This window comes from Plectropomus leopardus, chromosome 2 (genome assembly GCF_026936395.1).
Source record: "Plectropomus leopardus strain MGB_pleo_1.0 chromosome 2, ASM2693639v1, whole genome shotgun sequence".
In the NCBI taxonomy this organism is placed as follows: Eukaryota; Metazoa; Chordata; class Actinopteri; order Perciformes; family Serranidae; genus Plectropomus; species Plectropomus leopardus.
Window position 1 is genome coordinate 13,826,843 of NC_142177.1, and position 27,931 is coordinate 13,854,773.

At 40.4% G+C, this 27,931-nt stretch overlaps 1 long non-coding RNA gene across 1 annotated transcript in view; it reads left to right on the forward strand.

The window, feature by feature from the left end:
• Positions 1–5,257: 5,257 nt before the first annotated feature.
• Positions 5,258–27,931, forward strand: part of LOC121948471 (uncharacterized) — a 94,266-nt gene continuing 71,592 nt past the window's right edge. Inside the window, exons 1-2 of the long non-coding RNA XR_006106149.2 lie at positions 5,258–5,384; positions 6,184–6,308. This is a non-coding gene — a long non-coding RNA (uncharacterized LOC121948471). The remainder of the gene's footprint in view (positions 5,385–6,183; positions 6,309–27,931) is intronic.

Sequence of the window (27,931 nt, forward strand, 5' to 3'; positions counted from 1 at the left end):
TTGTTAGAATATATACAGTAAAAAGCAGAGGGGACAGGTCAGTGATGACTCACAGCATCTTCAACCACTGATGCAGTCATTTCCACAGCCAATAAGCAGCAAATCTCCTGTGTCACCCTCTCCTCTTTTGCCTATTACTGCAGCCATTATTGTTCTTTGAAAAATAAATTAAAGCATAGACATACTCTGTCTACTTTTCTACAAATACTCTCAAAGATACAATAGATGATAAGATATTAGACTGGGTGTGGAAAACCCCAAATTTCTCCTCACTATTGTCTGGATGGTTTAAATGACAACTAACATCAGTTTGAATGCTATCAGTCAGTTAAGCTGGCATCATCAGTGGTTAACAGCCTCATAAATATGGGTTAGAACGGTGCTACACAGACTGATAGGTTCTGTACACTGTTATCAGCCCATTAAATGGCCTAATTTTCGTTATATGCTGATAGAGGAAGTCAAGTGATGTAATGTTAGTATAAAAAGTAAGAAAGTCCATGTAGGGAAGGCAGTCGGTGGTGGATGGGTCAAACTGGACTCTCATGTTCCCATGTTAAAGCATGTCACTGTAGAGTTGTTTTAACTATGTAACTTATGTCACATGATGTATGCCAAGTCAGTTATGTCACGTCATATATTAATTTTGTACCAAACATACTTATTTTAAGCCAAACCATGATGTTTTTTGTAAAACTACTATGACATATAGGAGTCTAAACCTAACAAAATAAAAATGAGATACACAAAACTGCTGAAGATGCTACTGGGCATTTAATGGGCTGATAATGTCATTCTCAGCCTACTAGTTTGTGTAGCAGGTCCTGCTAACTAGGGATGAGCAAGTACACCATTATCTGTATCTGTGTCTGTATCTGTGCTCAGAATGGGCAGCGTTTAAGCAGGAAGTTGTTGGTTGTGAACTGGAATTGGAATTTTAAGCCTGAAATTGATCTGGGTTTATCAGTAGTTTCTATATTAGAAAACAATTCACAGAAGAATCTCAGGATTAGGCTTCAGATCCTTTTTGATCACGAGAACAAAACACTGAACACAGTTACCCAAATGGGAATCTTCCTTTATTACAAATAAAAATGTGTCCTTTATTATTTGGCTTAACGCCACTGCTAACCCATATCTAAGAGGCTGTTAAACACTTATAATGCCCATTTATTTAGTTAAAACATTTGAAATGGGTGATGAGCCTTTCTTGCATACCATTTACTGGCCAGGCTGGTCTGGCCTTTGCTTCTTTTTCAAATTGGAAACTGAAATATTGGTGACTGTTCTGGAAATATTTCCACATTTCTCCCTTACTGTCCACTAAATTTATAATAATCAATTCATCTTAGGTGAGAAATGGGCCATGCAGTTGCAGAATCATGTTTACAAGGCCTGGTAATGACAGATTAGGAGTTTAGAAAGTCAGCAACTCATGTTAACATCTTAACAGTCAAGAGTTAAAACTTGTTGCAAAAACGAAGCTTGTGAGATGTGTTTGGTTACTTGAGGCAAGAAGACATGTTTTCTTACAAAACTTTAATAGGACCAACTTGTGTCTGACTGTCATGTACCACATTTTTGACATTCCCAACTTGCACTCACCTTTTCAAAGTTTGAATCCAAGTCTCCTTAATGTATGTTGTTGTTCGTACTTTTTCGTACTTGTAACAAATTACAAGACCAAACTTCAAGTAAATGCATCCGTTAGTCTGCCGGCATCAAGTAAATTTGCCAGAAAAGTTAGGTGTTGCAGCATCTTGGAAACATTAGCTGCAAAAATAAAAGTTAAAGTTGAAGTGGAGCGTGAGAGAAGATGAGCGTAAAAGCAAAGTTTGTAGAGAATGCTGTGTTTTGTGTCAGCGCAATGTTTTTCATTTTCCCAGGGTGGGACCTCAGTGTTTTGGTGGTGTCACACTCTTTGACAACTCGGTGCTATCTGCCTTGATTGTTTTCCTGCTTGGCAGATATGATGTTTCTTCCTCCCCCATCCAGCCCCCCACGCAATCTCTTTCTAGAAAGTTTGTTATGTATGCTTTTATTCTGTTGGAAAAAAAAAAACCCAACAAAAAAACACTTGTCAGAATGATTTTGAAAAAAGTTTTTTGCTTTTTCTCGCTGCAGAAGAAAGAACAAGTTTGTGACTGAAGAGTAAAGAAAGCATGAGAAAAACAGCCCTGTGATGGATGGTAAGGCACAGGCAATTACAGACAACATACCAGACACTGTGCACATTGAAGATAGCACACACACACACACATGCATGCACTCAACAATATATGCACATACGTTCAAGACACTGGCAATGTGAGATAATCTTGAGTTTCTTTCTTTCTGGAAAACGCAAAACATTCCATTCCACACACCATTTAAGGCTCCCTGCTTGGCATACTGATAAACATACAGTGCTGTACAGAAAATGTACACACACACACTCGCACTCTCATTGCCTCCAACAAACTGGCTCCCACATGCAAACACTGATGAAGCACAGCCAAGTCCAGTGCACTTGTAGCACTAGCACACAAAAGCCAGCTTCCTTATCACTCCAGGTTCAATTACACACACTTACACTCACACACACAAACGAGGGTGCACAAGGTAAGGTGGCAGCCATAGTATTGGTTTTTGGAGGTGTTCCTGAGCTGCAGAAGGGAGGGGCTGTAATGCAAAGAGACAGATTCAGGTCACTCACTCATCGCTGGGATGAATATAGAAGGAGAAGGAGAGAAGATGCTGCATGTTGGAGGGAAAGACAAATGTGTGGGATGAGAAGGACGAAAAAACCGAGGAGGTAAAGGCAGGAGCATCCTGTAGGAAGATGAAATGTACATGGTGATGTTTTGGAAGAAGAGAGAGAATGCGGAAACAGACAAAGTGGAGAGGAGCAGTGTGATGGATGAAGAAGCGAATGACAAAAATGAAGTGTCAATACAGTGAATGAGAAAGAGGGGACAAAAGATGAACATGAGGATGCTTTGCATGCAGAGAAGAAGATTGTGGAATTAAAAGAAAAGAAGAAGGGAGGGGAGCACAGGAAAGAGAGATGGGGAAATAGTGGGATACAAATGGAGAGGGTGTTAGAGAGGGCGAGCGGTGTGCCAGACGGAGGAGGAATGGAGGGAGATGCTAATTGACATGAAGGGAAAGTGACAAGCGAAAAGATGAGTACGTAGGGAGGAGGAGAAGAGTCAGAGAGAAAGAGAGAATTACTATTGAATGAGGAACATGGGGGAAAAAGCTTTGGAAGGCAAGAGGGAAAGAGAACAAGCTGTCATACAGGCTGACATTCGATATACACGACGCACGAGTGTCTTAAATCATTGAACAAAATAGCCTGTGTAATAACGAGGGATTGTACTCGGCTTTCACATAATTCATGTCACATTTAGAGACTCAGCCACACCCCCTTTTTTTTTTCTTTTTAGAGTTTTCTGCATCTCTTTGAGACATTTTTGTAATAATGTTGATGTGACAATCCCTCTGAGATGCACCTTAAAAATGCACTTTACCTCTACTTGAGTTTTGAGCAGTGGTTTTAGTTTTGATCAAAACATTCGCAGAATGTGTGCACAGACGAGGCTGCACTTTAATAGCTCAAGTACTTTCCTTCCCTCTTTTGTCTTCAGAGATCTGAGCGAGCAGAGACGATGTGTAGAGGAGACAATACAGGCCAAAGTCTCTCTCTGTGTTGCACTCCCACACGCTGAATATTTAAGCTAGAGAGTTTTTATGAGGATACCGCAGGTGTGCCACGCAGGGGGTCTTTGTTCGCGGGGGGTGCAGAACAAGGCAGGTGCACAGGAAACTCAAACTCTCCCATCCCAGCAAGACCAGAATACAACGTAATAAGTCCCACAGCTTGTTATCACAGCATTGAACTCTGATATGCACAATGATGGGCTAACTCCTGGTGAGTTTGTGTGAGGGACTTGTTTTACAGAACAGCTCAGAAGGTAGCTGTTCCTTACTGATAAAACAAGAGAATGGGTGTTTGAAAGGAGACTGCAATTTTGGCATCTGATGACTTGACTTTGTTACGTGTCTCTAGTCTAGGTTTTGTCAGTATCAGGCAGTACTCCTTACATTTCACCAATATCTGCAATACAACAGCTTGTCCTCAAAAAATACAGATGTCATTAGAGATGCCCACTTACTGTCATTCTTTTATTGCACATACCTCCTCCTGCAGTCCAGCAATTTATATTTTCTCTCTGTGTTGGTCATGGCACTGAGGCCTTTATTTTAAATACCATGCATGCAGTCTATTTGAGTCCTGGTGAACTGTGAAAAGCACATCCTGTGCTTCATAGTGATGTGACGCACATGAGACCAGCAGAACATATCTCTTGGCTTTTTAAAATGAAGAGAGTTGCAGCAAGCATGTTTTAAGCCAGTTAGGAAGTAATCAAATGTATAAGGATGTATAGTTTCTGTTAATAGAGTTGTTTTAGTCTTAATTATATTATAGTAAGATTTTCAGAAGTATATGTTATATTTAAGCCTTTTAAAATAATCATTTTAACTTATGTCCTTGGTTGAGGACAGCGAGACTTGCTTCTTCACATATTTTTACCATTTTCTATACTTCAGGAATCAGAGCAACGCGTGAGATAGGAAACATATTGTTGAAAATTATTGAGGAAGAGTCAGATGTAGATTATTATGCATAAACACACACATGCACATACACAAACCAGTTAAAAAATGCACAATACTTTTATTCTACATTTCATTTCTACAAGTGGTTTTAATTGCATAATGTAAATGTAGTGCACTGTACAACAGAATCAGCCCACCCATGTTCTCAGTATACTAGGGCCAGCTTACAATAATTCACAAATAACATTTTTGAGAAATTACTTAAATGATGTAATACAAATGAATAAATAAATAAACAATTCTCAGGAGAATCTGTGCTCTCTACTGTAGAGCAGGAGCCATATTTACTTATTTTCTAAAATACAGTTTGTTGTCTGGGTTTGGCTTGAGACTAGCCACTAAAACTTCAGATAATAAAACTAAACATTTCCTTTAGGGAACCTTTCTGTGAATATTTAGCAAACACAAAATAGACTGATAACATTACATGCAAAACCTCCCATAATTAACATTAGCTTACATTTTTCTACATTATCTAAATGACTGATTTAATGCACCACCCTGTGAACATACTAAGGTAGGCAAACCAAACACCCATTGTCAAGTGTCCCCTTTAAGGAGATCACATGACCACACCTGAGTCAGGAAGTAGAGCACAAACACTCCTGCCTGAAAGGCCCCACCCCTTTCTCATTCAAACATTTCAGCTTCCTGAGAGGCTGCATTTGCAGCTTCCCTGCTTTGCTCTTTCCTTTTGACCCCAGCCATGTTATGTGCACCCTGTAAGTACATGTCCTTCCATATTTCATATTTGATTTACTTTCATCATCACACTCTATTTTTGTTGGTTTGTTTAATGACACACACAAACAACAGCAAAGACAAAAACAAACAAAAAAAACAATAAAATTAAAAACAACTCATTCAAAAAAAGACAATGAAACTGCTCAGCATTTTAACCTTAGACTTAAACCACATCCATGGGTCTTTACAGTACATTCAGCCTGCCCACTACCCATCCACAATGTCTGAGACAGGCTGTCCATGTGGTTAGGCTAACATGCCAAATGCTGGGTCAAGCTAACATGCTAAATGCTATGTCAGGCTAACATGCTAAATGCTGGCTCAGGCTAACATGCTAAATGCTGGGTCAGGTTAACATGCTAATGATGGGTCAGGTTAACATGCTAATGGTGGGTCAGGTTAACATGCTAAATGCTGGCTCAGGCTAACATGCTAAATGCTGGGTCAGGTTAACATGCTAATGATGGGTCAGGTTAACATGCTGAATGCTGGGTCAGGTTAACATGCTAATGATGGGTCAGGTTAACATGCTAATGCTGGCTCAGGCTAACATGCTAAATGCTGGCTCAGGCTAACATGCTAATGCTGGCTCAGGCTAACATGCTAAATGCTGGCTCAGGCTAACATGCTAAATGCTGGCTCAGGCTAACATGCTAAATGCTAAAATGCTAATTGTGATCTGCTAGCAGTGATGCCTTTGTGTAATGAGGATCTTTTGCCTTCACTGATGTGTGTGAATGCAAAGCCTCATTCAGCTCAAAACCTTTTGCATTTCAGGAGCACAGTTGGACTGAGAGGCTGAGTGGGCTGGTCATACTGAGACAGAGGTAGAGAAGTTTCAGCCAGAGAAGAGTGAGGAGGACTTTGCCGTGCTTAAATCTCTCAAAACGACCCCCAGACTGGTGAGTACAACAACACACTTACTTTCTCACTCTCCAGATGAGAACTTCAACATCCACTGCATTGCTTAGTAGTGCTGTGTTTTGTGTGTTCTTATGTGGTGTGTCAAATCTGCACAGTCTTTGTATGGCTGCAGGCCTAATATGTGTGTTTGTTGCTGCAGCCATTTTATATTGTTTTTATTGTACATGTCCATCTTGTCTGCTTTGTTGAAGTTTAATTCACTGTTGAATCTATAAGAAGCTGCAGCCAATTTAATGCATGTATGTTTATAATGATGGTTGCATCCGCCGTGGTGTCAACAGCTCTTTATTCGGCGTATGTGGCTTTTATCGAATGGTCTGAGTTTTGTCTCATTTTATTTAATTGTAGTCTGATTTTTAAAGGGGAAAATGGTTTGTTGATGAAATAATAATTTTAATGGCAATAATCATTTTATTGATCCAAGTTGCTGTGAGGTGTTAGTGCTAAGCACTGAGGCACCATGACGCCATATGTCAATTCTTTGATCAAACACCTGTGGCCTCCAGTCAGCACACACAAAATCCACATTTCATCAACAACAACAAAACCTCTGCCCCTCCCTACTTCTCCCCAATCCACCTTCCTTCTTTCTTTTTCTACTTTGTCCTTTGTTCAAACACAGGAAGCAGGAGAAAGAGAGGATATGTGTCCCCAGAGCAGGAGGTGGAGGGTCCTGATTTGACCGTTTAGAGCGTAGTGCCAGAAATGAGCAAGGAGAGAAAAAAGGACACAAGCCACATGATGTTGTTAGACGCTTAAATTAAAAATAAACCCACTGAATGCAGCACTGATCCAGCTCAAGTTAAGTATTAGATTTAGGCTGAAATTGAATCAAGTCATAGGTCATGCTGAGTTTAAATAGAACAAATTGTATCAATTTACATCATGTCAGCACATGTAGTCCACACTTGTATAAGTGTATGCATAAAAATACACAATCGATCTCATATACACACACTATATTAATGCAGCGCTCACAACCAATCTTAAAGTCTTTCAATGTAAAGAAGAGCATAACAAAGAAACCTGGAATTAATATGACAACAGCTCCTCTACTGAGGAACCTCATTTATTTTAGTTGAAAAAGAAACTTTAAAAAAGTTTAAAAGTCATTTACCTTTGTCCAAAACCTTTATTTAGGCTGGCGGTGGTTAATTTTACACGACCCCTCCTGTCGCTGAATGACAGAGGCGAGCTTTTGATTCCGACACAGCTGAACTCATGATGAAGTGTTGTTTTAATAGAAATTCGTTTTCTCTTTAAGTCCATGACATCTGCCTCCACGCTGCGTATGTGTGTGTGTGTTTTTTGTGACAAGAAAGACACACACATTTCACAGACACATAGCGCTACATCCTCCTTTGTGTGTGTTCCTGTCTGTTTGGATGAAGGTGTGACCCCTGGCTTCTTCGACAGAGAGGAGGGAGAATTAGAGGAAAGAGAGGAAGCAAGGGATGGAGAGATGGATAGAGGGGCTTGATGAATAGAGTGGTGTGGAAGAAAGTGTCTGGGCAAAAGAGAAGAGGAATGAGGTCATTATCTCTGTCCTCACCTGTGGCCTCTAGTCCACACAGGCAAACACACACTCAATCCACATTTCATCAACAACAACAACAACTCTGCCCCTCCCTACCTCTCCTCAATCCACCTTCCTTCCCTCTTTCTCTACTTTGTCCTAACTCTTTTTCTGTCTTCACATATGCTGATTTCTTCTTCTTCTTCCTTTTGTCAGACCTGCATAATTCTGAGCTTTAAAACTCACTTCTCCCTCATCCCTCCATCTCTGTTTCTCCCACAAGTGGAATCCAACCATCACATTCATCACAGTGATTTCTCCGCTCCTCACATCACTATTACAATCGTTTGCACCAATTCCCTTCCCTGCCCTATTACTGTCCAATTTTTTTGACCCCCCCCTTTACAGCACAGTGGGCTGTAATCACATCCACTGGACCATAATCACCCCTCTCCTCCTCCTCCTCTTCCTCTTCCTCGTCCTCTTTGTCTTCTTTCCTCCCCCCTCTTTTCCTCCCTCACTTTCGCGGGCGGGTCACGCCTCTTGAGGCAGCAGAGCAGAGAAATTGCCTGTTATCGAGGGTCGATTTTTCATGCGCTTGTAAATTGCTTTGTATTGACACTCTGTCAGAGCAGGGTCGTCACACCGGCTCGGGCCACTCGCCACCCTGTGGTCGCGCTGCTGATCTCAGGGTGCTTCCACTGGGATTGAGGAGGTCAGGAGGGGTCCCTTCTGGTGTGTCTGTGTTGGGGTGTTCGCTGTGTTCTTTTGTGTGTGTGTTGGAGTGTACACCCAGCGTTTGTGATTTCTGTTCAGATGGGATAAGACTTTCATTCTGGGTCGCTGGAGAGACCTCGGGGTGGAAATTACAATACTAACGGCAGCTGTCTTGTCTTTGCGCTGATGATTGTTGTGATGGTGTGTTTATCTTTTGAAACCTGTTGCCTCGAAGCTTCTGCAAATGGTTGTGAGATAAAATAATCATTCATCATGGCATCCTTTTTTTTTCTGAATATGGTACGGTTCATGTATCTTTTACCAGCAGCAACAATGTCCTGATGGCTGGTTTTGTTTTCTACTTGTGAGTCTGTGTGTGTCATCATGGCAAAATGTGGTTCTTGTGACATCTCTTGTAGTGGAGCATGTTGCTAGGTGTTTTGCCACTGACTTTGACTCCCAGCGCTTTATTTGCCTTTTTTCAAAGCAGTATTGACTTTACGGTCACCTCCATCATAACTTAAAAGACATGACATCATTTGCTTGACTTAAATCGTCTGATTTGTTTCAAAATTTGTTCATCAGTGTTACTAAAAGCCTTTTCACAACGAACAGAGTTCACATGATGTGCATCAGCCGTACCTTCAGCTTCAAAATCCTTTGTCTTATTGCATCATTTTCCTCTCTGTGTTTCCAGAATTAACTGTGTTCATGTGTTGGCGTATGTCTCAAGTCCCCCCCCCACTATTTCTCACCCATCTAATGTCTTAAATCTCTCACCTCTCCCTTGTCATTCACGTCATCTGTTTTTTAATCTTTCACACCTCTTACGCATTCTGTCTTTTCTCTGTTTCACAAAGTTTCTCCTCATTTGCTCATTTGTTGTCACACAAATTCCGGAACTGCAGCACTGACATTTAGCAGGTTGCCTTTGTGTTTTAAATGTGTTGTGAATTTTTCCTGTTAATAGGGGAACTAATGTCTGTATTTTTTTTACTTTGAATTACCTGGAGTGTTTCTGGCAGTGTTCATGTTTGTGAGCAAGCTCTCTGGTTGCTTGCCACAATAAGGCTTGATATAGAATCAAAAAAGCGAGCTATGAATAAAACGCTGCGAACAGCAGCTCTGCACACAGGTAGCAGACGAGCAGAGGTATTGGAGATGATTTAAAGGAATATTCCAATGAATCAGTCTTTAAAGTAACAAATACTCACTGCCTGTAGGCTTGAAAAGCTGGCTCTGAAAAGTTTGCAACTTGCCTCTTTGCAAACAATAGCAGCTGCAATTGGATAAATTACTAGCAGGCTCAGAGGGTTTCAGTCTGTAAAAGCAATGGCCTGAATGATATTGGATTTTTACTTTTACCAATAGCAGTATTGAAATTGGAGAGTTTTAAATATGAAGTGACAATTTATCAGCCAACGTTAATTTTTCTTACACAAATACAAAGCATAGGTGAACAAATCTTTTACTTAAATTATTTTTTAGACTATTTTGTGACCAAAATAAATACAAAAAAATAAATTTATCAGCGTTCTTTTGTGGATAAACTATGTAATCGTGTGACCTTTTCTAAATATCCTCAAACACAACTTTGTCCTTTCGATACTGCAGTTTTACACGTACATTATCAGTCAGTGTATGTGCTGATACCAACACGTTCTGATCCCACTGGTGTAGCACTGTTAGAGCAAATGTGCAGATGTGTGTGTGCATCCCTTTGATGTAAGCCTTATTTAATGGCAGGAATTCCTGTAGAGAAAGCTGCAATGCAACCTCCCCCCCAAAAAAGAAGACAGAGTCTGAAAGAAAGTCTGACAATAAACAAAATAAAACATCTGTCAGTATTGGTATTTCAGAGATGGAAAAAAATGTTGCTAATAGTTTAGCCTTCTGCTAACCAGAGCTAAAGGCTCATGACTGCAGCTTCAAGTTTGTTCATACAGAAATTTAGCTATTTAGATGAGTCCTTAATGGTGTCTTCAGCCTCACTTCCTGCCACAACACAGACCACTTTAGCGGGAGGAGAACGGGAAGTAGCACAGGAAATGGACTCCCAGTCAGCAGCCTCAGCTACCTGAATCCAGCCAGTGAAAACACCAGATCAGGAGACCAGACAGCTCTGACTCTCTGCCAAACTAGCAAACTTTCTGTTGCTGCCATTACACCCAGCACTTGGAGGTTTGAACTAGCTGAATTAGAGCCACTAAAGCTGCCGACTGAAGGTCCGTCTCCTGAGCTGCTGCCAGCTGTCCTCCTGCAAATTCAGTCCACAGCAGCGAGGAGTGAGACTGTGTGGTGGCTAGCAAGCAAATTCTCCTCTTATTTGTGGTCTGATAGACAGAGAGTGGAGAAAGGAAGAGCTGAGCGAATGTGCTGCGTGCAGCTCTACGATGAAATAAAGCAATGTATGGGAAACACTGGGTTACTGTATGAAGCGTGTGTATATGCCCGTGGTTACATGATGGGAGGGGCTTAGGACTGAAAGGTGTTAGCTGCAGAACTGCTGCTATGTTATTGTGGCAGAAAAAGGACAGAGCTTCAGGAGGTTTTATTTGAATTGGAGGTATTCCTTCAGCTTCCAGGGAACCAAAGGGATCAGGTCCTGGATGAGTGGGTGGCAGCAGACATATATTCATGTTTCTCTGCAGCCATTGGCTTCAGTGTGGTGCCATCTCCCTGGCAAGCTGTGGCAATGTCTGTGTTTGACACCCACTCTCTCGATAGGGTGGCACAATCTAGACTGCACTGGCACAGATCTCGCGCCAAGCTCTTTCGCTGTGAAAAGATGGAGCATCCAGAAGATGGTTAAGACACACAAAGAGGCAAAAGTGGTAAGAAGGTGCCGAGGAGAGATACAGAACCATGAAAGCAATAAAAGAAAAGCATAAAAGACTAGAGGACATATAGAGCCTGGACAGGAAGGAGAAAGAGAGGCAATGTGAGGAATCCAACAGTGGTGTTAAAAAGAAAAAAAAACAGAGTGAGTCCAGATGTGGTGTGAAAACGGGGGAGAGGAAAAGGCAGAGACTGATAAATTGGTAGAGAGAAATGAGGAATGCCTGAGAGACTTTCTTTCTTCCTTCTGTTCCCTCCAATGTAGAGCCAAGCCAGCCTTCCTGGCAAACGTCTCCTTCTCCACCCCGTCCGCCCCACCTGCTTCCCCTCCCTTTATCCTCCCACCGTCCTCTCGCGATCCTCCTCCTCTGTCCTGTATGGCACACAGCTGCTCATCCACTCCCCATGCATTAGGCCTCATCTGCTATGACTGTGTCCTGAAAGAACCCTGCAATATGCAACTAGCTTGTCTCAAGAGTGCATTTAAGCTGCAGCGAGCAATACACTCCATGTGAAAACACCCCTCGTTGAGTAATCTAACCCATGAATTGAGCAGGTGACCGCATGCACCTATGTGGTGGTAATATCAGCTGTTAGTCCAAAGAATGTGTGCTCCCTCCTCATCGGACTGCATCTGCCAAGTTTTATTATTATTTCATTTTTGTTGGTGTCACATGTCAAGTTGTCTCTCTTATCTCTGAAGCCACTCGGGTGTCCTGTGCAAATTATATATCTGCAGGACATTCACTCCATCATTAGCTGCCATAAAACTTCATTCTGATGGCTTTGCCCTAGTAGTGGAAGTTTCATCTGTCTGAATTTTGAATCTGAATTTTATGCTTCTAAAAATTCTAAAAAGCAGATTCAAAACTGCCTAGGAAATTATCTGGTCATTTTCAGCCTGTCGACCCTGCTGGCACTTTTGATTTTCTCCCACTTTTGCATGTCTCGCCCTAGGTTTTAGTAAACAAATGTGCTGGTCCTGATGGTTAAAGTTTGACCTGACACGATGACGTTATCACATCAGGTCAGAGGAATGAATTAAGAATTGCACATTGTAACATCTTCTTTTCCCATACATTACAGGCAGTCCATCATATTCTGTTTAAAAGTGAAAACAAATGTTCAGCTAGCTGTTAGTTATGGTAAAATTGACAACTATTTACAGATTGTGTTGTTACAAGCTTTGTCAATAGGTGGTTCTGCAGCATCCTCAGCATCCACCTTCCAGAGCCCCTGTGCTGTATTTCTGGAAACATTAGCGTACAAATGGTCCAGTTCTATTATCTTTAACTAAAAAGCATTGATAAACAAAGCTGTTCAAGATTGGGAAAAAAAATGATTAGTGTTTGTGTCTCCTCCTGTCTTGACTATTGTAATGGAAAGTTCACCAATCTGAGTCGCTCCTCTGTGTCTTGGCTCCTGTTGTTCCAAAATGCAGCCACTAGAGTGCTAACTAATACACAACATATGTCACACATTTCACTAGTGTTGGCCAATCTACATTTCTTACCCATAAAGGGCAGAATTGTTTTTAAAAATGGCTTAACCCTTTGAAACCCGAGCAAGTTGGTTTGTTTTCTTTTAAAAACATGATAAGAAGGCAATTAGCAACTTAAGAAGAAATGACACAAAATCTGCAAGAAATTAGCAAAAAGTACATGAAAATTAACTGAAAATTAGAAACAACAAAAAAAAACTTAACTTAAATGTATAATATACTTACAAATATGGTTTTCCAGACATTTTTATCTTTTAAAATATTTTTTTAAAACCAACTAATTTCTTTCAATTTGTGGGAGATTTCGTGACAAGTTGCTTATTGCCTTTCATCCCATGTTTCTGAAAGAATTCAAACCAAATTTGCTCGGGGTTCAAAGGTTTGAATCCTTGTAAAAGCTCAGCACAAGAAAGTGATGTGACAGTGAAAGATTTGTTTTTATGCATCTACATCTATTGAATAATAATGCCTCCTAATAAAATATGATTTTATACTACTCACTGGTGAGAAATCGTGTGTTTCAGGTTCCAAGTGATGAATGAAAACTTCACAATCATCCCAACATTGGATATTTGGTTCTCAGTTTATATATGGCTGGACCCACTAACAACTAAAACTTCTGCCATGCTATTTATTTTTGTAGCCAGTCTTATCAGACTGTAAAAAAGGAGGGAAGTTCAGAGAGTTTAACAACACCATATTACATCATTTCTGAGTAATGAAGCCATTCAAACTTTTGAGAAACTGTTATCTCTCGCTGCCACTTGGGACCACAGAATTGCAAATTAGGCTTACTGAGTTTTAAATGTACAAAAGTCACATGTTGTTTCTGTAATTCCCTTAACAGATAGGTTGCTGCATAGAGATAAGGACCATTTTGCTCCTCTGAGTAAGAGGAATGATGTATATTTGAGATTCCATTATTTGTGGGGTTCTCAAAAACTGGTGAATTATTTGCCAGCGTGCAGTGTTTTTGTAGTAACCTGGGTCATTCTGCCGTTTGGGGCCACAGAAAGTCAAGGCTATTGCTAGAAATCTAAAGTAAATGTGGATGCTTTTTATCCTGCTTAAGATTTAAATGAAATTTGTAAATGCAGTTTGCTGTGATTTGTTGAAAGAAACACAGAAGACATGATTGGAGAATTGAAAAGTGCTTTACTTCACTTTAAAATGTCAAAGACATCATCTGCAATAAACCACAAGCTCCATTTCCTCTGTGTGTGTGTGTGTGTGTGTTTGTTTGTGTGCGTGAGAGAGAGAGGAGGTTGAAAATGGGTAAGTGATGTCATTATTCACCCTCCACAGCAGAGTGTGCGCTGTTTTGCAGCATCTCATTACTTGTCAGTGTTATATAATACAAGAGTTAATTTTTTAACAGGTAGACGTGAGTTAAGAGACCAAAAACACAGAGTCATGACAGACTGAATGAGGCACAGAAGAGAGGTCATGTCAGAATCAAGTTGAAAGGGAGAGGTGAAACGAGGAAGGTTAAAAGCTTTAGAGCCACATGGCGGAGGAGAGTAGAAAGGACAAAAATGGAAATTACTTTTCATATGTTTTCTGTGATGTTTTTACTGATCAGAGGAGTGCATGTTCTTGCCCCATTTAAGTGTCTAAATTAAGGTGTCACCACAGCTGCGTTGTCACCAAGGAAATTCAGGATGAAATAAAAGGACTAAGAGAAAAAATGTGTAGCATTTGTGGGAAGTTAGGCAACAAGCGTGGTCTCACTCTTGGTGTCAGAAATTTCAAAACACACCCCTTGGGCAGTGTCCCAGTGTCCCTTGTTACAGTAATGTTGGGGACACTATTTAGCACTGTGCTTTCCACCAACTTCAATGTAAACCCATCTGTGGCGTTATAAGAGGCAACAGATGTAGTTGAAAGACTGTGCAAGTTCGTTTGGGGTGGGAGAGCAGGGTGGAAGTGTCCAACAAACCCTGGACAACATCAGATGTCTTCGTGATATCCGCAATCTTTTCCTAACCATAACGGAGTAGCTCTGGTGCCTAAGCTTTAACCACCAGGCCCATCTTATTGCCAACCCTTTCTGCATTCAGCTACAATGCAAAACACATTTTTTATTATCCATGAATCTGAGTTGTCTCCGGAAGTTTGTGAAGCTACGCCGTGTTAAAATGTTCACTGCATAGGCGAGTGTTGTTGGTGATCCTCGGCTCTCCATAAACATAGCTTTTCACAAAATGAATCCACCTCTTCTTCTTTTCCTTTTCCTTAAATGGGGCAACTGAGTCTTTTTTGCAAATTCAGATATCCAGGGAGGATGCATTTGCGGGAAAATGAGGGAGACATGGCAAGCTACTGAACTTTACAGTTCAGTGGTTCAAATCAACAGCTCTAGCTCTTATATTGTGTAGGTGCAGGGGTTATGCTAAAGGTAGCTCCATTATGTCAAGATTTTAGCCTCACCCAAAAATCCTGTGTTTTCTAACACGTATAACCTGTTAAGATGTAAATCTCAGATCTTCCTTAACCCAGACTTTAAATCTGAAAAATGTGGGGTGTCTGGTGGTTCAGTTGGTTGAGCGGGCACCCCACATACAGAGGCTATGTCCTCGCCGCAGAGGCTGCAGGTTTGATTCCAGCCTGGGCTCTGTGCTGTATTTCTTCCCCTCTTTCTCCCCCTTTCATTCTATAGCTGTCCTATCACCAACAAAAAAGCAAAAAAAAATCTGAAAAATGCAATTTATTGCCTTGGCCTTTCCTCACTTAGACATGTGTTCACATGGGTGTAGTGGAAGACATTTTTTGGGGGCCTCTTGCACAATAACAGCGTTTTATACAACTGCAAATAGATCTTTTCATTCACAATGGATAAAGTCTGTTCTTGCCCTCACCAAACATATAGAATATAGAGGAGCCTGTTTTTAAATCTTGCTCGCAGATCTATGATATACTTTTCCTCTTCTTTTTTGAAGTTATTTAAATGCAAACACAAACTTCAGCAGCAAGTTTTGCACACATTAATGACTGTGCTGTTGATTAGACCTGGGATCTTTTTTGCTTTGAGGTGAGAGAGCTAATGTCAGAGCCACCTGACATTGATTAAAATTATAAATCCATGTTATATGCATACAATAATGTAATCATAATCTTAATTTGATTATCAGAATGCTTTGATAAAGTTGTTAACATCATGCATAACAAAGGAGGCTTTGATAATATGCACAATTTCATGCGTGGATGAACAAACACAAAGGCAGCAGCTATAAAAACAAGGCGAGCTCTGTTGGAGGAGATGCACCTTGTGAAACTTGTGATGAGCAGGCTTATCTGATATATGAGCACCCCACCGGGAGCAGCAGGAGAGCCTCGGGTAGTCTGAGATTGTCCCTCACCTGATAGATCCAGGTTCATTATCCTGTTCTCACAAATACGCTGAGGTCCGCTGAGTCCCTCAGTCAGATACCTGACCCCGCCCTGTTCTACGGCTGTCAAATGTCCTGGCTCACCCTCGCCCCATCTAGAGGAGAGAGAAAATGTTCTCGTTTAATTAATTGATTAAAAATATTTATTCTAAAAAGGTGAACTTTCAAAAAAGTTAAAACTGTGTGTGATTGCTATCTTCACATATTGCTGTAACATTAATGGTATTGTTCCAGATGAGCTTTAAGGCCTATATGAAATATGTCTCCATACAGATTATTTCAGAAATGAATTGTGTTATTGTTAATAGAAATAACAAATAATGTATGGGGCATGAAAAAGCTACAGAATGCATCTCTTGGGAATTCCACCACGATTTGCCATCCCTCTCACCTTTCTATCCTTTAAACATGTAATGCAAATTCATATTTAACACCGTCCAATAGCTAACAAATGGGGGAGAAATCCATAATTCATGGGGTGACCCGCCAACATGAGCCAAAGAGGCCCTGTGACTGCTGTGGAAATTTGATTGAATTTCAACCTATAAATCATATTTACAGAGCATAATTGTCACACATGTGACCTTTATTCCACCTTCTTCATTCATCAGCCCTTCAAGGATTTCAGTTTTAACCCTGTAGTAATCACAATATTTACCCCAATATATTTCAAAAAGAGTAAACATTAATCTTTAAAACTTTTAGTGCACAAACTGAAGGTGTTTTTTTTTGTAGAAACTATGCAGTTTGTAGGCATTTCTGTAGCAGCCAGCAGTCTGTGCAGACAGACGTTGAATGTTTTTCCTTGATATGACCATGTCTTGCCTAATATGAAGACTGGACACAGTAGCAAGCTCATGCAAATTACACTGGAACTGTTTGAATTTGCAGATCCTGTAGGGACTGATTTATCTGCAGAGGTTGTGTAGCTGCATGGGGCATCCATCCAATTCACCAAAATTACTTACTTACCAAAAGAGTTTTTTAAAAGTTTTTTAAAAACTCTTCCTTTATTTTTGTCCATTTTGTCTCCTGTCACCTCATTGAAAACATGCTACACACATTATACATGTTCATTTCTCTGTAAAACCGCCAGACTCCACTACATGGGTAGTCAGAACAAAAGTTTGAGGTCACATAGAGGCAGACATTTTTTCTCTTTGCTTCTATTTACAATGCAACACATTGAAATTCAAAGGTTTAGTTTCTTTCATTAGCCGAAGACTAATTAACTGTGTTTTTATTGATTGAATACATCTAGAATTCTCATCATACTACAAGCTTTTGGTTTTGGCTGACCTTACGAACTGCCCATCGACCTGTTTTTTTAATTCGTAATCAGCAATAACTTCTAGGAACTTTCCAGCCTACTGCTGCCTGTGAGAAACACTGTTTTTGGGGGTTGTTTCAGGTGAACGCTCCACCATCACATTTTAGGTCATGAATGAGTCAGTGCTTTGGTCCCTAAGTGTTGTGCAGAGAGACTGTGCTTTGGGCACATATTTCACTTATCACTTACTCAGATACACTGTTAAGCAGAAAGTCACAGGTTCAAGACATATTTTAACGTGCAATGAAACAGTAAAAAGTTTTTTTTACACCAGCAGGTCTGAGTGATAGTTGTGTAGTACCAAAACTTCCAATAGAAGCAATGAATCTCACTCACTGTCTTCCTCTGCCAGTATTCATTTTATTCAATTCAGTCCAACCCGATGATAAAATGTATTTGTTATTGAATAAAGAGAGGACATGTAAGGGATTCCTTGCTTGTTTTGAGTCTACAGATTTTTAATCATAGGCACCAACCGTTAAGTTGTGTGATGTGTAAAAATGATTCACTTTCTCTTCATCAACAGCTGGGTGTTATAACTGAATCAGATGTGCTTAAGAATAACCATTTGTATATTAATTACTCCCCCCATGTTATGTTGAATCAAGAGGAAAACTTTGTTTTCTCATGTACCTCCATGCCATCGAAAAACCCAGAAAAGTCTTGATGAACTTAAGTCATTGGGGGCAGTGTTTAAAAGGAGCAAAGTTGTAATTGTCAGTTGTTGCATAACTAACTTACCTAGTTGATGCTAACATTAGCTTGCTACTATTTGTAGCTAGATACTACATATATTACTTTATGTCTAGAGTGAAAAACAAAAGAGATAATATGGAATATGTTTGGCACATGTGAACCAACATTTCATAAAATGCTATTTAGCAACATTGCAAACTGGGAAGATTTTAACTAACATATCCAGACATGCATGAATAAAACAAGTAAATCTATATTGTGAAACTTTTTACAAAGGATTTGCAGTTTAATAAATTGTTTGTGGAGCGAAAATTGTGAATTACAAGCTACCTCTTGTGATGCCACGGTTACCTTCTGTTTAACCAGACTCTATTGTTTGCAACAGATGCTTCCCAGATGTTAATTCACACATTACTTAAGTCTTGATTAGTTGTAATTGTGCAACCAGATAAGTTTGAAATTAATTTGTAAGAATGTAGAAAGGACATCAAGCATAAACCTAAATTATTTTCAATAGCGGCTTTAGCCCAATCCAGACCACTGAATTCTCAGAAAAGTAGGTTGGATAATGAAAATTCCTATTTCTTTCTCGCTATAACTTGACATAGTTTTTTTTAAGTTTGACACTCCGTACTCATCTCAAACATGTGTTAGCAGTGATTTTGAGAACCAATGTTTAATTTGCAGCTTGTTGGCAAAGTCAAAGTCGTCCTTAACCAATAGGAATGTCAGCTCACCTGGCCAATGAACGTCTGAACTGAACTGAATGAACTTGAAGTGGGAATACACACACACAAAGCACACATGCACACCCACACAGAGCTCCTAATGCTTTATTTATTTATATTTTCATTGCTTATGGATGCGGAAAGAGTGATGCAGAGGGAGAGAGAGAGGTGGCGGGGAACCATGTTTTTGAACAGGTTGGAGATGATCACAGAGTCTGAGGGGCTAGTGTTAATGACTTATTCATGGACCCTTCTGGCCCCTCACGGCCCTTGGGAATACACCAAACAGATGCAAGAGGGAAAGAGAGAAGGATGGGGAGGAGGGAAGATGTAGGGGAAGGCAGGAGTGATGTGGGACAGAGGAGAGAAACAATGCGCTAGGACAGCGGTGGAGGGATGCAGAGAGGGAGGGAGGGATAAGCTTTGCATAAAAAGACAAACACAATAGCAAGATGAAAGAGGAGAAATGAGGTGTGGAAGGGAACAGACGGAGAGAGTGCTCACACCGGTGACCACGTCCTTAGCTTGGTATCAGTCCTGGGAGTCCAGTTCTAGGCACCCAGAGGTGCTGCAGGAGGACTAACTGGCTGGCTGAGCAGGTGACAGACTGTTGGACTGCATCATTGTGCTCATTTCCATCTACATCTGCATCCAAGAGAGGAAGGGAAGGAGGGATTGTTGTAGACTTTTACGAGCCCGTAAGATGTAGATGCTGTCTCTGTTTATATAATATATTGAGTTCATATACAGTCCATGGAGATCACTGCACTCCCTCCTGAATGTAAAGTGTATGGAAGAGAGCAGACTGTCAAGTAAATGGAAAGTGATATGCTAGGGATGTCAGTTTTGGCTAACTTCACTTTCAATAGGCTAACACCCATTAACCTGTAACTACGTGCTTAATTCTTAGGAAAAACTGTCATGAAATACAAAACGGCCTTTTCTTTTAGTCCAGTGATCCTTTGCCTCTGTGAGTTTTAGTGCATCTTTCTATATAGAGGTTGTAAAATTTGAATGTTTTGTGATGTAGATGTCTTGACATTTATTTTCTGTTGGCTTTACTAACAAACAGCCAGGTGCTTCAACATGTGGAAGCATGCCCATCACCCAGCCTTTGGTCTCCACTGGCTCCTCGACTGCTCAGTACTACGCACACCTGGGTCAGGTGGGAGCTAACATTAGCTTGCTAGTGGTGCCGGTCATTCTGTGATAACAGCTGGTAACGCCATCCAGCAGCAGGACATTATGCCCATTCTCCGGTCACCCTGGTGAATAAGTGAAGTAATTTTGATTCCAGATCCCTTTTAGCTAATGGTGGTAACAGAGCTAACAGTGATAAAAAAGTTAATAGTGCTGAAGGGGTCTTACTGCTCAAATCTGAGCTTCTTACTCACTGAGGCGGGCTAAGGAGTGACCATAAAATGTATAAATAATGGATGTAGTGTGACGTCACCCAGGTGTTTGTGAATTTCTGTTTTGAAGCTTCAGGTTTGCCATTTTGGCCTTCGCCATATTTGGCTTTTTTTTTTTTTTTTGGAGCCAAAAAAGACCATGTTTGGACAAGAGGGTGGATATGTGGAGGAGTTGAGGGGGTTAAATGACAGCCATGTCATTTAAGCAGCCCCGTCCTTAAATATGCATAACTTTTGGCCTCAATAAAATGTTAATGGTTGAGTTATAACTCCCCCCCTCAAGTGGCCATTTGATGAACTACAGTTTTTGGTACTTTCCCATTGGTTTAATTTTCCATGTAGCCTCAGAGGTTGCTGTTTGGGAGTGACTGGAGGGTGGGCACAATGTTTCCACATCAACACTGAGTCAGGGTGTCACTGCTAGAGCTTATCGCTAAATTAGCAGTGTCAGTAGCTTGCTAGTTCCAGCCAGACCCAAGTGGGGTGCAGTGCAATAAACTGAAGAATAGCAAAATGAATCTATAGATTGACATGAATAACTGATCAAAACTATTCTTAACCATTGACATCCCTACCATGCACCATCATCACCCCATGCTCCCCCCCAAAAAAGCTTTGAATAACCCAAATGACACAACAATTAGGACAGAATAATTAGCAGTGAAAAATGCTATCTATTAACACAGTTGGCTAAATTGCACTTTATGGAGTGCACAGCTATATGCAGATGTTCTTCTTCAAAGACAGGCAGTGACAATTAATGTGTCTGATCAACACTGTCTTGCCATCGCCTCATTAAAACATGACCCTAAAATAGTTACACAGTCTCAGCAACTCTTTCATACAGGCACTGCTAAAAAATGGAAGCATTTGAAATATTGATCAAAACTACTTTTGATTCCTTTTTGTCTCCTTTCCCCCTGTCTCAGCGTAATAAAAGACAACTTCATTATCAAAAACACAGATGAGATTTTTGAGGACCCAGTCGATTTCTCAACCCTCAACAGAATTCGAGACCTTGTGATGTTTTTTTTTTTTTTTGTTGCACTTTTTGTTCAAACGCTTGTTTACAATTTCCACAATACCTCAGGTTGTTTATCCAAGCCATCAGAAATCTCTGTCTTAATCAGAGCTGTGTTCAAAGGTAAGATAAGGGCTCGGCAAATCCATCTTAACCCACCAGCGACACACTTCACAGCGATTTACAATGTGTCTTGTGTTGCTCATGAAAAAGAAAGTCGCAGCCTTGTCTTGATAGAATGGCAGATATCCACAAAGAATTGTGAGTCTTTGTTTTTTTTCAGTGAAACATCAGACCTCAACATTTCTTGAAGCATGTGGCAAAATTTAGAATGCCTGAGATCTTATTTGAGCGGTGCAAGATGAAATCAGATGAAATGTTATTGACTGGCTTTGGCTTGAAACTTGCCCCAGCATCTGCATAATTCAGGATGATGTTGCCCCAGTTTTGCAAAACTCTATTTTTGACCTCAAGTTAAATCAGATTTTGTTGCTTGTGGCAGAGTGCTCCCTCTTTTGGACAGGTTCTGAAACATTACTGCAGTTTTCCCTTTTCATCCTCCTGCATCGTTTTTTTTTTTTTTTTTTAATTTTTTAAATTTTTTTTACCCCTTTTGTTTGAGTGAATAACATCCACTGAGTTTTAAATATTTGTGTACTGTGCTGCTATATGAGTGTTTGTTTGATAATACCTATCCCGTAGTAACTACAGTATCTCTCTCTGTCAAACACACATGCGCATACACAGAACTACATCGCTTCCAGAACACTACTGTATATCATATCATTATAAAATATTAAATTAAGCTTTTTTTCATAGACGCCAAGTGAGGGGAGAAATCATTCTCTACCCACACTCCTCACCTCCCCATCGTTGCAGGAACTTTGATGCAAATCCTTAAAAGGGCAGAACTGGCGGGTAAGCTGTGCATCGCCATGGCAATGCGGACTGGGAGAAATCCATTTTTCATAGACAGGCACTGCCGGTTGGGCTACTCGGAGTGCAATGCATGTGATATCAAGAGAAAGGAGAGCCAAGGGGAAAACCAAACACACTCAAACAGCCAGAAGTCTGACAGAAAAAGCTTCAAGATGGGGCTTGAAAAGGTTGTACTTTCTAGTGTTTTAGGACTGTCGGTGGCCTGTTTCGCTCACTATATGTTGTGGTTGATAAGAGGAATTTGGGTGGGTACCACTGGCATATATGGAGAAAACTCATGAATGCAGATGCTCAGATGCAGACTATTTCTCTTACATGTTGCCAAATTTGTTCGTCCAGCTCCATACTTATAGTGTTCAGATATCAAAGTGTCATCGATCTACACACACAACTCTTGGCAAGATCGTAGATAAGCATGTTTCCCAAAACTTCAAAGTAGTCTATTTGTATCTCTAGTTAGATGCAAACAAGTTGTAGGTAGGGCAAAAACTGGAGGCAAGAAAGAACTAGAAAACATCTTGTGATGGGATTACTCGACACGCAGCACAGCAGTCTGCAAGTTAAACCAATGTGGATCAGGGGCGTAAAGTTGGGGGGCAATGACCTCTTCGGTGCTTCCTAACCCCCACTTCCAGTCCCCTTTCTTGGACCACACCCGTCTTTGATTGCGGCCTTCATTTAGATTCCGTCTACACAGCTGTAAAGTGTCATGACTGCATCATACACACACACACAGACAGACAGACACGGGAGACAAATGATTTTTTCTGATCCTGTTTGATTTGATCTTTGAATTACACATATGAGACTGTGAAAGATGTAACTAGAACGACTACACAAGTCACTTAAGTGACATCATAGCTTTTGCTCTCGCTGAAGTTAAATTGTCTATGTTTCATACAGAGATATGCTCACACAAGCAGCAGGTTTTGCTCATTCTTTTGATTCCCAATTGATAATGGATCCAACACATGAGCTAAGATAACATTGTAATTGTGTTTGAAACATAACTAAGTTACCTAGCTGGTGTAGGTGACATACATTGTTCAAGTCGAGAGATGTAGTTCACTGAGCAGTGTTCACGCACAAAAAAAGTGGTACTATGTCAGACTGCCACTCTTCTTGCAAATGTATCTTTTAAATTGACAAACATGTATAATCCATTGCACAACTCAAACAGGATAGAAAAATTATTTGTGTCTCACCATTGACTATTCTACTCTTTTTATTATTATTACTCAAAATCCAGCATTTTCAATAACATTAATAAAGTTGGAGGAGAGATTCAAAAAAGTGGTTAAAATCAGTGAAGCAGATATCCTTACTTTTAGTCCCAAGTATGAGCTCAGCTTTAAAAATGCTGGATCCTATAATCCTGTAATGCAACTTAAAAGCATCTTGCAGAAGGCATTCCCTGCCTGTTAGTAAATGTCTTCATCTTTAAAGCCCCATGCTGGCAGTATGTAAAGAAAGTGTTTCTTTGCTCAAGATTACTGATGTCATTAACAAGGTTCCTCAGACAATGGAAAGCTCCTCCAAGAACAATAAAGACATTATACAACTTTTTTCACCACTGGCTGAGTAGTATTCCCAATGATGAGTAAACTGGCCTTTATGTGTAACATCAGAGGACTGCTCCTTTATAGTCAATAAATAATAGCTATGCATTTTGCATCATTATGAGATAATTCTGCGTAGGAGTGTATGTAACTGTTGGCACTAGTTGTCCATGCAGTGGAGAAAGTAAAAAGAAAAACAAAAAAGAAAAATGTATATACCAATACTCAGTTTGGACACTATTCATACAGTACCTGTTTGTAGTTTATTAGCTGTTCATACACAAATAATATATCTATATTAATTTACATCCATACTACAAACAGCCCATTTCTACAGCCTTCCACATGTTCACAAACACCAAATTTCCCCCCAATACACACACACTGCATGTAAACACACACACCACTGTAGCTGTTAACACCTGCTTATATACACATTAGTTTTGCATGGGTACCTGTGCAATGACTATAATCCATCATGGGCTGTGCCACCCTGGTATCACAGCGGAGCTACAACACAGGCCTGCCGATGTTGGGCACGCTGCCAGGACCAGAGGAGGCAGAGACGATACACACAATCTCCCCCCACTGCTTAACAAATGCTGCCGCCTCCCCGCTCTCTTACACACAATCAAACACACACAGGCAGATGCAAATCACATGCACGCGCAGACTTGATTATGGTCACACACATATACGCACACAATAAACCCTTACAGGCACATGTGCATGCCTTCACACATAAACTCATCCTCGAGATATGCAAGCTGACGATCACAGATGTGTCTTTATTATGCGTTGTTAGTTTGCCCTGTAACAATGCTGGGTCACTTTCTGCTATAAATTAGGCGAGATTACTTAGAACTATTTAGAACTCCATTAGCTGCCAAACTGCATCGTTTTTCAGGCAACTTGACACATCAAAAGCTCTTATGACGAATTTAAAATTTGCACTGTGATGCAGCAGATGGTGAAGATGATGTGTTCTTTTTTTCTTGTGTAGTTTTTCTACGTGATTTTATGATATAGCTGGAAAAGTGCACTCAGTAGAGTTCAGATCTTCACCAGGTGGCCAAGTAGCCTCCCGGGGTTATCCTGGTCAATTCTTGTTATTACAGCAGACTTATTTCAAAAGATGCTAAGAAAACTATTTGTCTATTTTTGAAGGATGATTTGTCTATAGGCAACAACACAACAAGGTTGGAAATAACAACAATGACCCCAATTAAAACAGCCAAAAAAATGTTTTACTACATTACTTGCTTACATGTTTATGGTAGAAACATAAATATTAAGAAAAATTGACTAAATCAACAAAACCTTTAATTCTGCAAATCAAACACACAAAATGCTCCGCTTCTGGAATGCTCTCAGTGTGGTATGAGGCCATGCGTAGGATGGAAACTGCTGGTGCAAAAGATGACAAAAATTAGGAATCATTCATCTTGACTCATGCCTAACGTTAGTGGATCCTAAAAAACTGACTATGGAATTCACCTGCCTATTCTCAAAAATATAGACTGTATAAATAATGGATGTAGCTAATGTGACATCACCCATTGGTTTGTGGACTGCCAATTTGAAGCCTTGAGTTCGTCATTTCAGCTGTTGTGGCCTTGGTTTTTTGGAGCAATAAGTATCCATATTTGGGCGAGAGGTTGGAGCTGTGGATGTACAAGGACAGGATTTAACTCCCAGACAGCCTGTCACTCAAATTGTCCCGCCCTTAAATATGCTTGACTTTGGGCCTTGTTAAAATGACAAACTAGTGAGTTATGAAAAAAATTCACCCCCCCTACAGTTGTAATAAATGTAGAAATTATCCAGAGAGAGCATAACCCTTTTCTGTACTAGGCTGTTAACATGTTTATTTCTGCTGTATATTTGGGCATTTCAGCACTGGGGGTCTAGGGGATTTACATTGTTTTGGAGCCCTTTGGCAATGGCTTCATTTTTTTTTGTTTGCAGTCGAGCAAATTTGCAGAAAACTTGCACCCCTACCGGTTTGTAAAGAGGAGTTGGAAATCAGCAGTCAGACTATATAAAACAGTGAATAAAACTGTTTTTTTAAACAACGGTGAATCACCACTACCACAAGGGCTCTTTGAACATACAACCATACATGTACACACAAAATATTAGGCTGATTGGTCCAGTAGTATTCAAGATTAGCTGCAGACAGACAGATACACACACACTCGCACACAAACGCATGATCCCCTCTGGGGTTTTGCCAGGCAGCAACAATATGGAGTAGGCAGGTACTGGTACATGTAATGAATCCAGACTTTATTTTATGAAAACTACAGGAGGTCACAAAGTACCTTCCCTCCTCCATGTTTCTAATTGTTATCCAGATTATATGGCTTGATGTAGTGATGATTTTAATTATTAAAGCACATTAAAAATCAAACAGGCCTTTATTTTAAACTTCAGGAGAAAGAAAAGAGGCTTCCCATCTCTTACACCTTTTTGTACATAAAAGCCTGGAACGTAAGTACCATCTGATGCACAGATCAAGTGCTGGCCTCCACTCACAGTGTATTCACACTGAAATCAAAAGGAGAGTAAAAATTTAATTGGTCTCTGTGCTCTCACTGGCTTCTCTTTCTCACCAGTTCCCTATTTCTTTCTCTCTCCCCCTTCATATGCATGTCTACGTATGTGTGCAGGCGAGAACACACGCATAAACACATGCACACACTGACACACAACTAAATTTGTATTGCCACCCACCAGCAAACTGGCACCGGCTGTTCTCATGCATACTCACACATGCATACACACTTCTGTCACAATCATTTGTATGCAAAGTGGCTGGCTGTGATGGGTTGCTATGGTTGCTGTTACCAGGTTATGTGACAAGAAGCAGCAAGTTGCTTTACTTCTCATTTGTGACATTGTAAAGGTTTCAGGGTGGGAAGGTATAGCGCTGAAGAGGCAATAATACGACGCAAGTCGGCAGACAATGGAAGGAGGAACAATAGAGATGTAGACAGAGAGAGACAAAAAACATTAACGTTGCACAGTTATGGACACTTAAGGGTATAAAAAGTGTTGAAAACACATTAAAACAGCAGTTAAACAAGCAAATTGTTGGGTTTGTGTTAGTCATTCATACGAACACAGGGCTGTGGAGGTAAAAATATTGCTAGCTCTGCTGAAAAAAAAATAAAAAGGACACAGTATTGTGAGAGGGGGGAAACATTTGATAGCCAGCCAACATGAAGGACTCGGCTCCGTAATTGCCTCCATGAGATTCGTTAGTATGCATGTGTGTATGTGTGTGTGTTTGAGGCAAAGTGAGTTTATGGGGATGCTCTGTGTGTGTCTGTGTTTATGTCTGGAGCAGATAACACTGACAGCTTAAGGTCATGAAGAAGGGGAAGGGCACAACTGAAGACAGTGTATCTTTGATCTCAACACAAGGAATGTGTGATGGTGTGTATGAACCGGCATGCGCTGTTCGTAAAGGAGATAGATGGCAGAGTCAGCAAGCTGTGTGTGTGGGTGTGTTTATGCGGTTTGGCATGCATGCGTGTGCATGTTTAATGCATGAACATGTTTGTATTACATCTCTGTGTGTACGTGTGAGAGGAAGAGGGAAGCCATTTTTGGAAGAGTTCTCAGTATGTGTGTGTAGACATGTGTGTCTGTGCATAGGTGTCAGGATATGGTGCAGACGATGCCTAATAGGGTGTAGTCACAAGGTTACAGGTTCTCATGGATGTCGCACAATTGCTCTTTCTTATACTCTTCAATGAAAACCTATAATTCAGTTTGCCAAGGTTGACTCAAAGTGATTGTCAAACAGATCATGAAGGGAACAGACGCCATTGTTAGTTTTCGAAATACCTCTCAATGTGACATTAGGAGTTTTATACACGCTATAATCACATAATACCAATCAAAAACTGTGGATCAGTGTGGATAATGGAAGGCAATCAACATGGTG